Raw genomic sequence first — 13,886 nt, 5'->3', positions numbered from 1 at the left:
TTATTTTTTTTGTATATTTTTTTACTGGAGTTTGACTTGCCAACATATAACCCCCAGTGCTTGTCCCGTCAAGTGCCTCCCTCAGTGCCTGTCACCCAGTCACCCCATCCCCCCACCGACCTCCCTTTCCACTACCCATTGTTCATTTCTTAGAGTTAATAGTCTGAAATGATTACTACAACTAAGGTAAAACAAAAAATAAATTTAAAAGAAAACTGAGAGAGAGTGATATCTGCAGAATGGGAGACTAGGAAGCTCCAGCCCAACTTCCCCCAATGAAAACATCAACTAAACAACACGCTGACCAGAACAGCTTTGTGAGAGCTCTAAAAACCAGTTACATATCTGTAAAACCAAGTGAACACTCAACCAAGAAAAACCTATGCTCAAAAATGGGGATCCCATCATGTTCCCACCTCGATACCAGGGCCTACCATGTGCCAGAGGAATGCAAATCTGGGAGAGGGGAGCAGTCGTGCTTGCGGGAACACTGGAGTGCCCTGTGCCTTCCCTCATTTAACAGATGCCTGGTAGGGGGAGCACAGGACCACCCCCAAAAGTCTCTTCACAACTAGTGATTAACAGAGCAAGCTCTCTGCTGACCTGAGCCTGTTACAAAGGCAGGGCTGTGTCCTGCAGAGGTAGATGAAGAACAGCATCAAGGGTGCCCTTCAGAAAGCAAAGAATGCACAACACCTCCTCCAGGCCTGCCCATGATGGCCTTCAGGCACCCAGAGCCCTGCGTCCAAGGGAAGCAGCTGCTGGCGGACATAGCCCTTCATGCTCTGCTGCATGATGGGAGTAGCTACTGGGTCCCTGGGGGATGTGCTCAGGGCATCCTCCAGTGGCCTGCATAGATGTCGGCCATCCTCATTTTTTGAACCTAGGCAAGAGCAGCTACCTAGGCATTTTGGCTGATCAAGCTGCAGACCCACCAAGAAAGTTGAGGGAGTGATAAACAACACGTGTACTTCTTTCCCTTACCCTTTTCATGGCAGGCCCTGCACATTTACATGGCTTTGTGTTCCTGCTGAGAAACTGCATCCTCTGCTCTTTCTCCTGGGTCCTGTAATGGAGAAGGTTTGACAGCTGAAAGGAAGGGAAGATTTCAAGTATGAGCAGAGTCACCCGTGTGCAGGGAGACTGTACTGGGCAGAGCCAGATTGGCTGGCTTTTTGACTCACAGCCTGGCTCCCTGCTGGGCCATTCAGGACAGATCACTCACCATGAATCAGTGGTGCAGGCCCAGGGTCAGGTGCAGGGCAGTGCTAAGGAAGGGGGTGAGAGTGGCTGCAGAGATTTCCTAGACCCTGATGAGGCAAGGCTTCCAGTGCCTGGATGATACCAGGATCTACAGGGCCAGAGTCCTAGAAAGAGAAAATGGATGAGCGGTATAAAGAGGAACTGTGGAGAGCAAAGAGAGGAAGTGAAAAAGGATGAAGGAGCAAATACATTACAGGCACCATATTTTTTCATTCCTTGGAATCCCCTGAATCCACAGACTCATTTCCAATCGACAGCGCAGCAATGATTTCAGGGTGGGTGGGGGAAAGTAAAGTACAGAACTACTGGCAGTGATATCCTAGACCTCACTTCTCCAGGGTTGAGGTGCCCTGAATTCCAGATGATCTGTCCCTTCCTTAGGTCCTCCCCAGCCTGGGTCTTTTCCCCTGTGTATTGTGGAGGTTGACCTCTGACTTTGTACCTACAGTTCTATTCCAATATCCATAACAGTAGGGCCACATGAACACATGCTACGTGCCAGAGTTTGCCCAAGACGTTGGAAAGAGAGGATGGGGATGTACGTTCTGGAGAAGCCTGAGGAAATATCAGAGTGTGGTGATACCAGGGGCCTGATAGGAGGCAGGGCCAGGGTTGTGTGGCTGTACTACTGGATTGGAGGGGAGCAGAGACCCCTGCATTGCTCCCCAGAGTCTCTGTCCTGGACCTGATCAATGTCAGGTGGCAGGTGAGCAGGTCCATGAGAATAAGTCTGTGGTGGAGCCCCAACAGCCCCTTGACACAGCCCTCTAGAAATCCTACCATCCGAACTGGAGGGTATTATGCTGAGTGAAATGAGTCAATCGGAGAAGGACAAACATTATATGTTCTCATTCATTTGGGGGAATATAAATAATAGTGAAAGAGAATAGAAGGGAAAGGAGAAGAAATGGGTAGGAAATATCAGAGAGGGAGACAGAACATAAAGACTCCTAACTCTGAGAAACAAACTAGGGGTGGTGGAAGGGGAGGAGGGCAGGGGGTGGGGGTGAATGGGTGACGGCCACTGAGGGGGGCACTTGGTGGGATGAGCACTGGGTGTTATTCTGTATGTTGGCAAATTGAACACCAATAAAAAATAAATTTATTATTAAAAAAAGACTAAAAGGCTAACAAAACAAACAAAAAAAAAAGAAAGAAAAGAAATCCTACCATCCACTGAGAACTTCCAGAGCATGTGTGCAGAGGTCGCACTAAGAAGGAAACACATTTCTACATCACACTCAGGTGAGGTGTGGAGGGTGGCAAGGCCCAAACTAGAATGGAGCACGTGCAGAGCTCCACAGCAAATAGTCTTTAATGAATCCAGCTGCACGAGAGGTCTTGGAGGAGGAGGCAAAGTGAGGACAGAGACATGAACATGATGTGACATGTCCTGTCAGTTATAGACTTTACTTCCCACCCACCACCTGGCACAGCCTACAGGTCTCCAGGCTCAGGTATCTGGGAGCGAGTTCTTGTGTCGCCACAGATTATGTGCCCTGGAGGTCAATGACAAGAAAGATCCTAACTCTTTCATGCATGATTCCCAAGTGATGTCAACCAGACAGAACCGAGATTGGACATTTGATTTTGGCAAAGAGGGGAAAGTGTAGGGAAAGGTACTTTTTAGAAAGTGAGAACAGATGTTCACAAACCCCGCACACTGAACTCATGTTTTCTAGTATTATGTCACGACTATTTATGTTATAAAGTAGACAAATGTGATTCCTACACATAACTCATTTTCTTATCTGATTTCCTATGCAACTTGCTCAGTCTCCAAATGTGCAGCTCTAACCCAACTTTCCCCAGGGAATCTCTCCCATTGGGTTTACTCAGCATTGTTTCCTACCTGGAGATTTTCCCATCTCATTCCTTCAATCCTCAAGGTTCTCCACACAGAAATCTAGGGAAACATGGCATTAGCAATCTTGTTGTTAGGGAGGGGCCCAACCACTCTTCCTACTTTCATTGAGAGTGTGGTCAGTCATCAACTGTCTCCTGGATCTTTCTAGTGGATTCTCAGACCCTTACTGACTCGAACAAAGCTAGAGAGCATTATTGTAAGTGTAATATGCCAATCACAGAAACACAAATACCGTGTGTTTGTGTGACCACAAGGTATGTAAATAGTCCAAGTCATGGAAGTAGAGAGTAGAGGATTGATAGCCAAGCACTGTCGGGAGAAGGGAGTGGGAGGTGCTGTCATAGGCTTCAATCCATGAGAATTTGCCCCAACTCTGACAGATGTCGACCTGCATGGTGGAGGGTGGAACCTACATCCATACCTTTCACGATCTGTGGGCTGACCACGAGCATGTGTGCTTCCTATGTGTGTTCCACACAAAGGACTATGCCAAAATGAGTTCTTAAATACGTATTATGTATCCTGGGTTGTCCGTCCACTGAAGCCCCTCAAAATATGGGGCAAGGTGTGGCCCTGTAGATGAGCATTTCTAGGCATGTAATGGATGAGGGACTTGTTCAGTGACTGATGGTCCAATAGCTCAGTGACAACTGCAGGTCACTAGCCCAGAGCTACAGGATTGGGATGTGGGCATGAAATGCAACTTTGATTTACCCTGTTCAAAATACAGTTAAAATGGAAATTCGGTGAAGATGCTTAGGTACGGGTTCATGAACTAGAACAATATGGAAGGGTACATACATACAAAGTGATGATCAAAAGGTTTACTTTAGGATTTCCTTTCAATTTCCTTTTGGGAGCTTACTTTTGGTTTGATGAAAGAAAGACCTTGAAGCTGTTTATTATGAATATTATATTCTCAGACATACTTGTCCTCCAGACTATTCTTTTTAGGGGTTATCTTTAATCTCTTTTGAGAAGATGTAGAAGTACCCTTGGGAAGATGATTGAAACAGAGTGCCAAAGAAGACATAGGCATGGCCAACAAGCACGTGAGAAAATGCTCCGTATCACTGGCTATCAGGGAAATACAAATCAAACCCACAATGAGGTACCCCCCACACCAGTGAGAATGGGGAAAATTAACAAGGCAGGAAACAACAAATGTGGGAGAGGATATGGAGAAAGGGGAACCCTCTTACACTGTTGGTGGGAATGTGAACTGGTGCAGCCACTCTGGAAAACTGTGTGGAGGTTCTTCAAAGAGTTAACAATAGACCTGCCCTACGACCCAGCAATCGCACTGCTGGGGATTTACCCCAAAGATGCAGATGAGTGAAATGCCAGGACACCTGCACCCCAATGTTCATAGCAGCAATGTCCACAATAGCCAAACAGTGGAAGGAACCTCGGTGTCCATCGGCAATGAATGGATACAGACGATGTGGTCTATGTATACAGTGGAATATTACTCAGCCATCAGAAGTGATGAATCCCCACCATTTTCTTTGACGTGGATGGAACTGGAGGGTATTATGCTGAGTGAAGTAAGTCAATTGGAGAAGGACAGTGTATGGTCGCATTCATTTGGGGAATATAAAAATACTGAAAATGAATAAAGGGGAAGGGAGAGCAAATGAGGGGGAAATATCAGTGAAGGAGACAGAACACGAGAGACTCCTAACTCTGGGAAATGAACAAGGGGTAGTGGAAGGGGAGGTGGGTGGGGGGATGGGGTGACTGGGTGTCACACACTGTGGGGGGTACCTGACGGGATGATTACTGGGGGTTATACTATATGTTGGCAAGTCAAACTGCAAAAGAAAAAAAATGTCATTTTTATGAAATTTCCCCAGTGCCTGAAAGAGAAGAGAACTCTTCAAGTGCCAGCAATAATTAGAAAGAAGGACAAAAAGCATGGAAGTTCTGGACACTGGGCAATTTGGAGAGGTCATTTGATGAATGCAGAATTTCAGATGGACAGCGTTTTTCTTTCCATACTTGAAATCTGTCCCTCCAACACTGGGTTGGCTTCTCTGTCTGGCTGAAGAGAACCCAATGAAATTTTGATGACTCTCGTTTTGCTCCAGGGAAGTTTCTGTCAACATTTTCTTCTTATCTTCATGTTTCACAAAGTTATATCACATGCAAAGTGTTGGTCCCATGATAGGTATCCTGCTTGGACTTTTCTGAGACGTATGGATTTGTGGTTCAGGTACATGAAAGACAAGTTTTCTGTCATTAGTACTTCAAGTATTTATTTCTTCTATGTCCCGTGTTTTCTTCTCATTGTAGTATTTCCCTACACAGATGTTATATCCTTTCTCATTCTCCACAGTTCCTGACTGTTCTCATTGGTCTGTTTTGGGTTATATTTAAGTTTGTGAAAGTCCTGGGGCGCTACCTGCAAGCTCACTGAATGCTCCGTGCTCAGGAGCTCACTAAATTCCTGTGTGGTTAGCATGATTTTAATGTCTACAGTTGCCATTTGATCCTTCCCCAGAAAGTCCACCTCTCTGCTTACAGTGGCCATCACTTCTTTTTTACTTTTTTCTTTTCCTCTTGTTTCAGATTTTAGTCCTACTTACTGTCTTTGAGGTTTTGTGATATACATATAAACTGAAGTGGATTCCTACAACTCTCCATAGTAAAGTCACTTTTCTCCCATCCTTCTGATTTGGAAGGTCTAAGAAGAAAGACTGCCTTGAACCCCCTTGGTAGAGACCATACCGGGTCCTCCTCACTACCCATACAGTAGTCAAACTTCAGGAACTTGACTTTTAGGTCCACATGTCCCAGTTAAAAGAGACTTTAGACTCTTGGAATTGCACATCAGCTAGAAATCTAAACTTAAAATTGACGAGGGAGGTGACTCCCGGAAATAGATGGCATCTCAAGGCGACAGGTCTCTCAAGTTCACAGATCAAGATCTTTTTTTCTTAAAGATTTTACTTCTATATTCATGAGAGAAAGAGGGAGAGAGAGAGAGAGAGAGAGAGGCAGAGACACAGGAGGAGGGAGAAGCAGGCTCCATGCAGGGAGCCCGACGTGGAACTTGATCCTGGGACTCCGGGACCAGGCCCTGGCCCAAAGGCAGGCGCTAAACCTCTGAGCCACCCAGGGATTCCCCCCACACACACCCAGATGAAGATCTTAAAAGAATGCCTGATTTCCTGGCGGCGGCTCGGACCGGGACCGGGAGCGCCCAGGGCGGCGGGCAGGTGGGGCGCCTCCCGAGCCTCCGCCAAGCCTCCCTCAGGGGCTGCAGGCGCCGCCGCCGAGCCCCCCGCGCCCGCTCCGCAGCCCGCAGCCCGCCGCGCGGGTCTGGCCCAGCAGGGGGGCAGGCGCGCGGGGACCACTGGGCCAGGCCGCCGCCGCCTCTGCAGGGAGCGCCGGAGCCTGCTGAGGAGAGAGAACTAACACACCCGAGTGTGCTCTGTGCCTGTGAGCTCCCGGGTCACCTGGCCACTAGGAAAGACCACACGGAGGAGGCCGCGGGCGTGCCGGCCTCTGACAGCAAGCTCCTCCGCCCTGGCCTTGGCTTCCCCGCCCCGGCACGAAGGACACCCTCCGCAAAGAGTCTTTGCTGCCACGTCAGATGCGTTTCAGGGACTCCAGCCCCAGTCGAAGGCCCAAGCTGCTGCATTGCAAACACACCTGCTGCTCCGTAGGCCTCCAGCAGAGGAGGACGAGCCACAAGGACGTGAGATGCCTGCGGTGCTGGGGCATCACCAAGCTGCCCCCGGGTTCTCCGTGTCCCAGCTCCCCAACGACACCGAGGTCCTGGCGGTCATCACCATTCGGCTCGCGTCCCAGCACACCCCGGGCTTCATCAGACTTCCCAGCGAAGGGGTGCTACATGCTGCCCTTGCCCATCTCCAAGGAGCGAGCGCTGCTGCCCAGAGACGTGGGCTGCTGCCTGCTGCCCCTGGGCCAGCAGAAGCCCGTCCCGGAGGGTGGTGACCATCCCTGGGGAACATCAGCCCCAGCAGGGGGGTCGGGGGGACCGCCACCTGGTCCCGGGTGTGCACTGTGATCCTGTGGCCTGCGTCCTGGTCTTCCTCCTGGGCATCGCGCTGCACAACCTGTCTTGCATTGCTAAGCGCTTCACTGTGATATCCTGTGGCTGAGCGGGCCTGCCACAAAGTCTCTCGTGGGTGCCAACTAGGACTTGAGCAGGTGTTGGTAATGGGATCCCAGCGACAAGGTGGGGGGGCTGGGGGACGCTGAGATTTGGTGCCAGCGCTGGCCTCGGGGCTGCCCCTTGATTAAGGGAAGACAATCCCGGAGGGCAGAGGAGAGGTCTCCACAGGGTGCCAGGCAAATCATTCTGAGTGTTGGTGGCAACAGCTTCGAAGATGATTGCATGCATCCTCATAAGCATTTAGGAAATGCACCGTAATTTCTGATTGTTCAAAATCACGTTACGAAAGAAACGTTTTCTACTTAGACGTCAAACCGTGCAAGTGCATACTATGTGATTTTCTCTAAAGGTGGTAGCTTAAAACAAAGATACTTTGTATACAAGTAGAATTAAACCTGAGAATCCAGGTAAAAATTCAGCAGTGACATGCAGTGCTGGTTTCTTTCCCTTTTTAATGGAAATCCAGTCTCCTTTAGTTTAATTACTGCCAGGAAACAAAGCTTAGCAAGAGAGGAGAGCCAGAGAAGTGACAGGGAAGCTACAGGTTACAACAGATTTGTGAACTCACCCAAGCACAGTGGTGGCAGGGCCTAGCTGCTACAAAGAAGACATGTTTTAGACAATACTCATGTGTACGGGCAAAAAACTCGAGGACTGTATTTGTGACTAATTGTATAACAGGTTATTTCTGTTTCTGTTCTGTGGAAAGTGTAAAGCATTCCAACAAAGGGTTTTAATGTAGATTTTTTTTTTGCACCCATGCTGTCGATTGATAAATGTAATAGTCTGATCATGACGCTGAATAAATATGTCTTTAAAAAAATATATATATATATATTCCTGGGGGAGGAGGGGCAAGATGGCAGAAGAGTAGGGTCCCCAAGTCACCTGTCCCCACCAAATTACCTAGATAACCTTCAAATCATCCTGAAAATCTACGAATTTGGCCTGAGATTTAAAGAGAGAACAGCTGGAATGCTACAGTGAGAAGAGTTCACGCTCCTATCAAGGTAGGAAGACTGGGGTGGGGTAGAAATAAAGAAACAAAAGGCCTCCAACGTGGAGGGGCCCCGCGAGGAGCCGGGCTGAGGCCGGGGCGAGTGTCCCCAGGACAGGAGAGCCCCGTCCCGGAGGAGCAGGAGCTGCACCAACCTTCCCGGGGGAAAGGAGCCCGCAGGGAGTTAGAGCAGGACCCAGGAGGGCGGGGATGCCCTCGGGCTCCCTGGGACACTAACAGACACCTGCGCCCCGGGAGAGTGCTCCGAGCTCCCTAAGGGCTGCAGCGCGCACGGCGGGACCCGGAGCAGCTCGGAGGGGCTCGGGCGGCGGCTCCGCGGAGGGGGCTGCGGGGCGGGAGCGCTAATCCCATAGCGCAGGCCCCGGAGCACAGAGCGCCGGGACACAGCCCAGGATCCGGCCTCCCCCGGGACAGGCAGAGGCCGGGAGGGCCCAGGACAGCGAGGACGCTCCTGCCCGGAGCTGAGCAGATCAGCGGCCCCGCCCCAGAGCCTCCAGGCCCTGCAGACCGAGAGCTCCAGAGTTACTGTGGGAGCTGACTCCAGGGCTCCAGAGCTGGCCCCGCCGCTGTAATTGTTCCTCTTGGGGCCTCATGGAGGTAAAAAAAAAAAACCCACTGAACCCTGCACCAGGCAGGGGGCAGAGCAGCTCCCCCAAGTGTTAACCTGAAAATCAGTACAACAGGCCCCTCCCCCAGAAGACCAGCTAGACGGACAATTCCAGGGGAAGTCAAGGGACTTAAAGTACACAGAATCAGAAAACACTCCCTGCTCCCCGTGGGTTTTTTTTTTTTTTTTTGCTTTTTGATTTCTGTTTACTTCCCCCACTCTTTTTTCTTCTCTTTTTCTTCCTTTTTTCTTTTTCTCTCATCTTTCCTTCTTTCTCTCCTCTCTTTTTCTTCTTTTCCCAATACTACTTGTTTTTGGCCACTCTGCACTGAGCAAAATGACTAGAAGGAAAACCTCACCTCAAAAGAAAGAATCAAAAACAGTCCTCTCTCACACAGAGGTACAAAGTTTGGATTACAATTCAATGTCAGAAAGCCAATTCAGAAGCACTATTATAAAGCTAGGGTGGCTCTAGAAAAAATCATAAAGGACTCAAGAGACTTCATGACTGCAGAATTTAGATCCAATCAGGCAGAAATTAAAAATCAATTGAATGAGATGCAATCCAAACTAGAAGTCCTAACGATGAGGGTTAACGCGGTGGAAGAATGAGTGAGTGACATAGAAGACAAGTTGATGGCAAAGAGGGAAACTGAGGAAAAAAGAGACAAACAATTAAAAGACCATGAAGATAGATTAAGGGAAAAAAATGACAGCCTGAGGAAGAAAAACCTACGTTAAACTGGGGTTCCCGAGGTCGCCGAAAGGGACAGAAGGCCAGAATATGTATTTGAACAAATAATAGCTGAAAATTTTCCTAATCTGGGAAGGGAAACAGGCATTCGGATCCAGGAAAGAGAGAGATCCCCCCCTAAAATCAATAAAAACCGTTCAACACCTCGACATTTGATAGTTAAGCTTGCAAATTCCAAAGATAAAGAGAAGATCCTTAAAGCAGCAAGAGACAAGAAATCCCTGAATTTTATGGGGAGGAATATTAGGGTAACAGCAGACCTCTCCACAGAGACCTGGCAGGCCAGAAAGGGCTGGCAGGATATATTCAGGGTCCTAAATGAGAAGAACATACAACCAAGAATACTTTATCCAGCAAGGCTCTCATTCAGAATGGAAGGAGAGATAAAGAGCTTCCAAGACAGGCAGGAACTGAAAGAATATGTGACCTCCAAACCAGCTCTGCAAGAAACTTTAAGGGGGACTCTTAAAATTCTTCTTTAAGAAGAAGTCCAATGGAACAATCCACAAAAACAGGGACTGAATAGATATCATGATGACACTGAACTCATATCTGTCAATAGTAACTCTGAACGTGAACGGGCTTAATGACCCCATCAAAAGGCACAGGGTGTCAGACTGGATAAAAAAGCAGGATCCATCTATTTGCTGTGTACAAGAGACTCATTTTAGACAGAAGAACACCTACAGCCTGAAAATAAAATGTTGGAGAACCATTTACCATTCGAATGGTCCTCAAAAGAAAGCAGGGGTAGCCATCCTTATATCAGATAAACTAAAACTTACCACGAAGACTGTAGTGAGAGATGAAGAGGGACACTATATCATACTTAAAGGATCTATCCAGCAAGAGGACTTAACAATCCTCAGTATATATGCCCCAAATGTGGGAGCTGCCAAATATATCAATCAATTAATAACCAAAATTAAGACATACTTAGAATATAATACACTTATACTTGGTGACTTCAATCTAGCGCTTTCTATACTCGATAGATCTTCTAAGCACATCTCCAAAGAAACGAGAGCTTTAAATGATACACTGGACCAGATGGATTTCACAGATATCTACAGAACTTTACATCCAAACTCAACTGAATACACATTCTTCTCAAGTGCACATGGAACTTTCTCCAGAATAGACCACATACTGGGTCACAAATCGGGTCTGAACTGATACCAAAAGATTGGGATCGTCCCCTGCATATTCTCAGACCATAATGCCTTGAAATTACAACTAAATCATAACAAGATGTTTGGAAGGACATCAAACACGTGGAGGTTAAGGACCATCCTGCTAAAAGATGAAAGAGTCAACCAGGAAATTAAGGAAGAATTAAAAAGATTCATAGAAACTAATGAGAATGAAGATACAACCATTCAAAATCTTTGGGATACAGCAAAAGCAGTCCTGAGGGGGAAATACATCGCAATACAAACATCCATCCAGAAACTGGAAAGAACTCAAATACAAAAGCTAACCTTACACCTACACCTAAAGGAGCTAGAGAAAAAACAGCAAATAGGTCCTACACCAAGCAGAATAAGAGAGTTAATAAAGATTCAAGCAGAACTCAACGAAATTGAGACCAGAAGAACTGTGGAACAGATCAACAAAACCAGGAGTTGGTTCTTTGAAAGAATCAATAAGATAGATAAACCATTAGCCAACCTTATTAAAAAGAAGACAGAGAAGACTCAAATTAATAAAATCATGAATGAGAAAGGAGAGATCACTACCAACACCAAGGAAATACAAACGATTTTAAAAACATATTATGAACAGCTCTACGCCAATAAATTAGGCAATCTAGAAGAAATGGACGCATTCCTGGAAAGCCACAAACTACCAAAACTGGAACAGGAAGAAATAGAAAACCTGAACAGGCCAATAACCAGGGAGGAAATTGAAGGAGTCATCAAAAACCTCCCAAGACACAAAAGTCCAGGGCCAGATGGCTTCCCTGGGGAATTCTATCAAACGTTTAAAGAAGAAACCATACCTATTCTACTAAAGCTGTTCGGAAAGATAGAAAGAGATGGAGTACTTCCAAATTCGTTCTATGAGGCCAGCATCACCTTAATTACAAAACCAGACAAAGACCCCACCAAAAAGGACAATTACAGACCAATATCCCTGATGAACATGGATGCAAAAATTCTCAACAAGATACTAGCCAATAGGATCCAACAGTACATTAAGAAGATTATTCACCATGACCAAGTAGGATTTATCCCCGGGACACAAGGCTGGTTCAACACTCATAAAACAATCAATGTGATTCATCATATCAGCAAGAGAAAAAACAAGAACCATATGATCCTCTCTTTAGATGCAGAGAAAGCATTTGACAAAATACAGCATCCATTCCTGATCAAAACTCTTCAGAGCGTACGGATAGAGGGAACATTCCTCAACATCTTAAAAGCCATCTACGAAAAGCCCACAGCAAATATCATTCTCAATGGGGAGGCACTGGGAACCTTTCCCCTAAGATCAGGAACAAGACAGGGATGTCCACTCTCACCACTGCTATTCAACATAGTACTGGAATTCCTAGCCTCAGAAATCAGACAACAAAAAGACATTAAAGGCATTCAAATTGGCAAAGAAGAAGTCAAACTCTCCCTCTTCACCGATGACATGATACTCTACATAGAAAACCCAAAAGCCTCCACCCCAAGATTGCTAGAACTCATACAGCAATTTGGCAGCGTGGCAGGATACAAAATCAATGCCCAGAAATCAATGGCATTTCTATACACTAACAATGAGACTGAAGAAAGAGAAATTAAGGAGTCAATCCCATTTACAATTGCACCCAAAAGCATAAGATACCTAGGAATAAACCTAACCAAAGAGGTAAAGGATCTATACCCTAAAACGTATAGAACACTTCTGAAAGAAATTGAGGAAGACACAAAGAGATGGAAAAATATTCCATGCTCATGGATTGGCAGAAATAATATTGTGAAAATGTCAATGTTACCCAGGGCAATTTACACGTTTAATGCAAGACCTATCAAAATACCATGGACTTTCTTCAGAGAGTTAGAACAATTATTTTAAGATTTGTGTGGAATCAGAAAAGACCCCGAATAACCAGGGGAATTTTTAAAAAGAAAACCATAGCTGGGGGCATCACAATGCCAGAATTCAGGTTGTGCTACAAAGCTGTGGTCATCAAGACAGTGTGGTACTGGCACAAAAACAGACATGTAGATCAGTGGAACAAAATAGAGAACCCAGAAGTGGACCCTGAACTTTATGGTCAACTAATATTCGATAAAGGAGGAAAGACTATCCACTGGAAGAAAGACAGTCTCTTCAATAGATGGTGCTGGGAAAATTGGACATCCACATGCAGAAGAATGAAACTAGACCACTCTCTTGCTGTCCTGGGCCCTCCCGGCCTCTGCCTTTCCCGGGGAAGGCCGGATCCTGGGCTGTGTCCCGGCGCTCCGGGGCCTGCGCTGTTGGATTCGCGCTCCCGCCCCGCAGCTCCCTCCCTGGAGCCGCTCCCGAGCCCCTCCGAACTGCTCCGGTGCGTACTGCAGCCCTTAGGGAGCTCGGCGCACTCTCCCGGGGCGCAGGTGTCTGTTAGTGTCCCAGGGAGCCCGAGGGCATCCCCGCCCTCCTGGGTCCTGCTCCAACTCCCTGCGAGCCCCTTTCCGCCCGTCCGGGAAGGTTGGTGCAGCTCTTGCTCCTCCGGGACGGGGCTCTCCTGTCCTGGGGACACTCGCCCCGGCCTCAGCCCGGCTCCTCGCGGGGCCCCTCCCCCTCGGAGGCCTTTTGTTTCTTTATTTCTTTTTCCCCGTCTTCCTACCTTGATAGAAGCGTGAACTCCTCTCACTGTAGCATTCCAGCTGGTCTCTCTTTACATCTCAGGCCGAATTCGTAGATTTTCAGGATGATTTGAAGGTTATCTAGGTAATTTGTTGGGGACAGGTGATTTGGGGACCCTACTCTTCCGCCATCTTGCCCCTCTTCGGATGGAGCTTCTCTTTTTTGAACATGCTCGCTTTGCACTTTTCACGCTGAAACTTTTTCTGCCACCTGCATTAGGCGGACACTGTTTTCTTTTTTGTTTTCTGTTTTCTGGTATAACTTGAAACACATATGTCCTCGTAAATGCCACACGTGCCCATGTAAACAGACACTCATCTAAACAGCAGCAGTTGGACCCACAGCGTGCAGAGGCACGTTCACTCTGAAGGCCCTCGATGACCAATC

General features: G+C 47.2%; 1 pseudogene; it reads left to right on the top strand.

Moving 5' to 3' along the window:
- The first annotated feature begins 6,291 nt into the window (after positions 1 to 6,291).
- On the top strand, positions 6,292 to 7,260 carry LOC129521596 (E3 ubiquitin-protein ligase RNF152-like; annotated as a pseudogene).
- The last annotated feature ends 6,626 nt before the right edge of the window (positions 7,261 to 13,886 follow it).

Source organism: Nyctereutes procyonoides, unplaced genomic scaffold (assembly GCF_905146905.1).
Source record: "Nyctereutes procyonoides isolate TBG_1078 unplaced genomic scaffold, NYPRO_anot_genome, whole genome shotgun sequence".
NCBI lineage: Eukaryota > Metazoa > Chordata > Mammalia > Carnivora > Canidae > Nyctereutes > Nyctereutes procyonoides.
The sequence above is the reverse complement of the archived record's forward strand: the minus strand, read 5'-3'. Positions and strand labels throughout refer to the sequence as shown.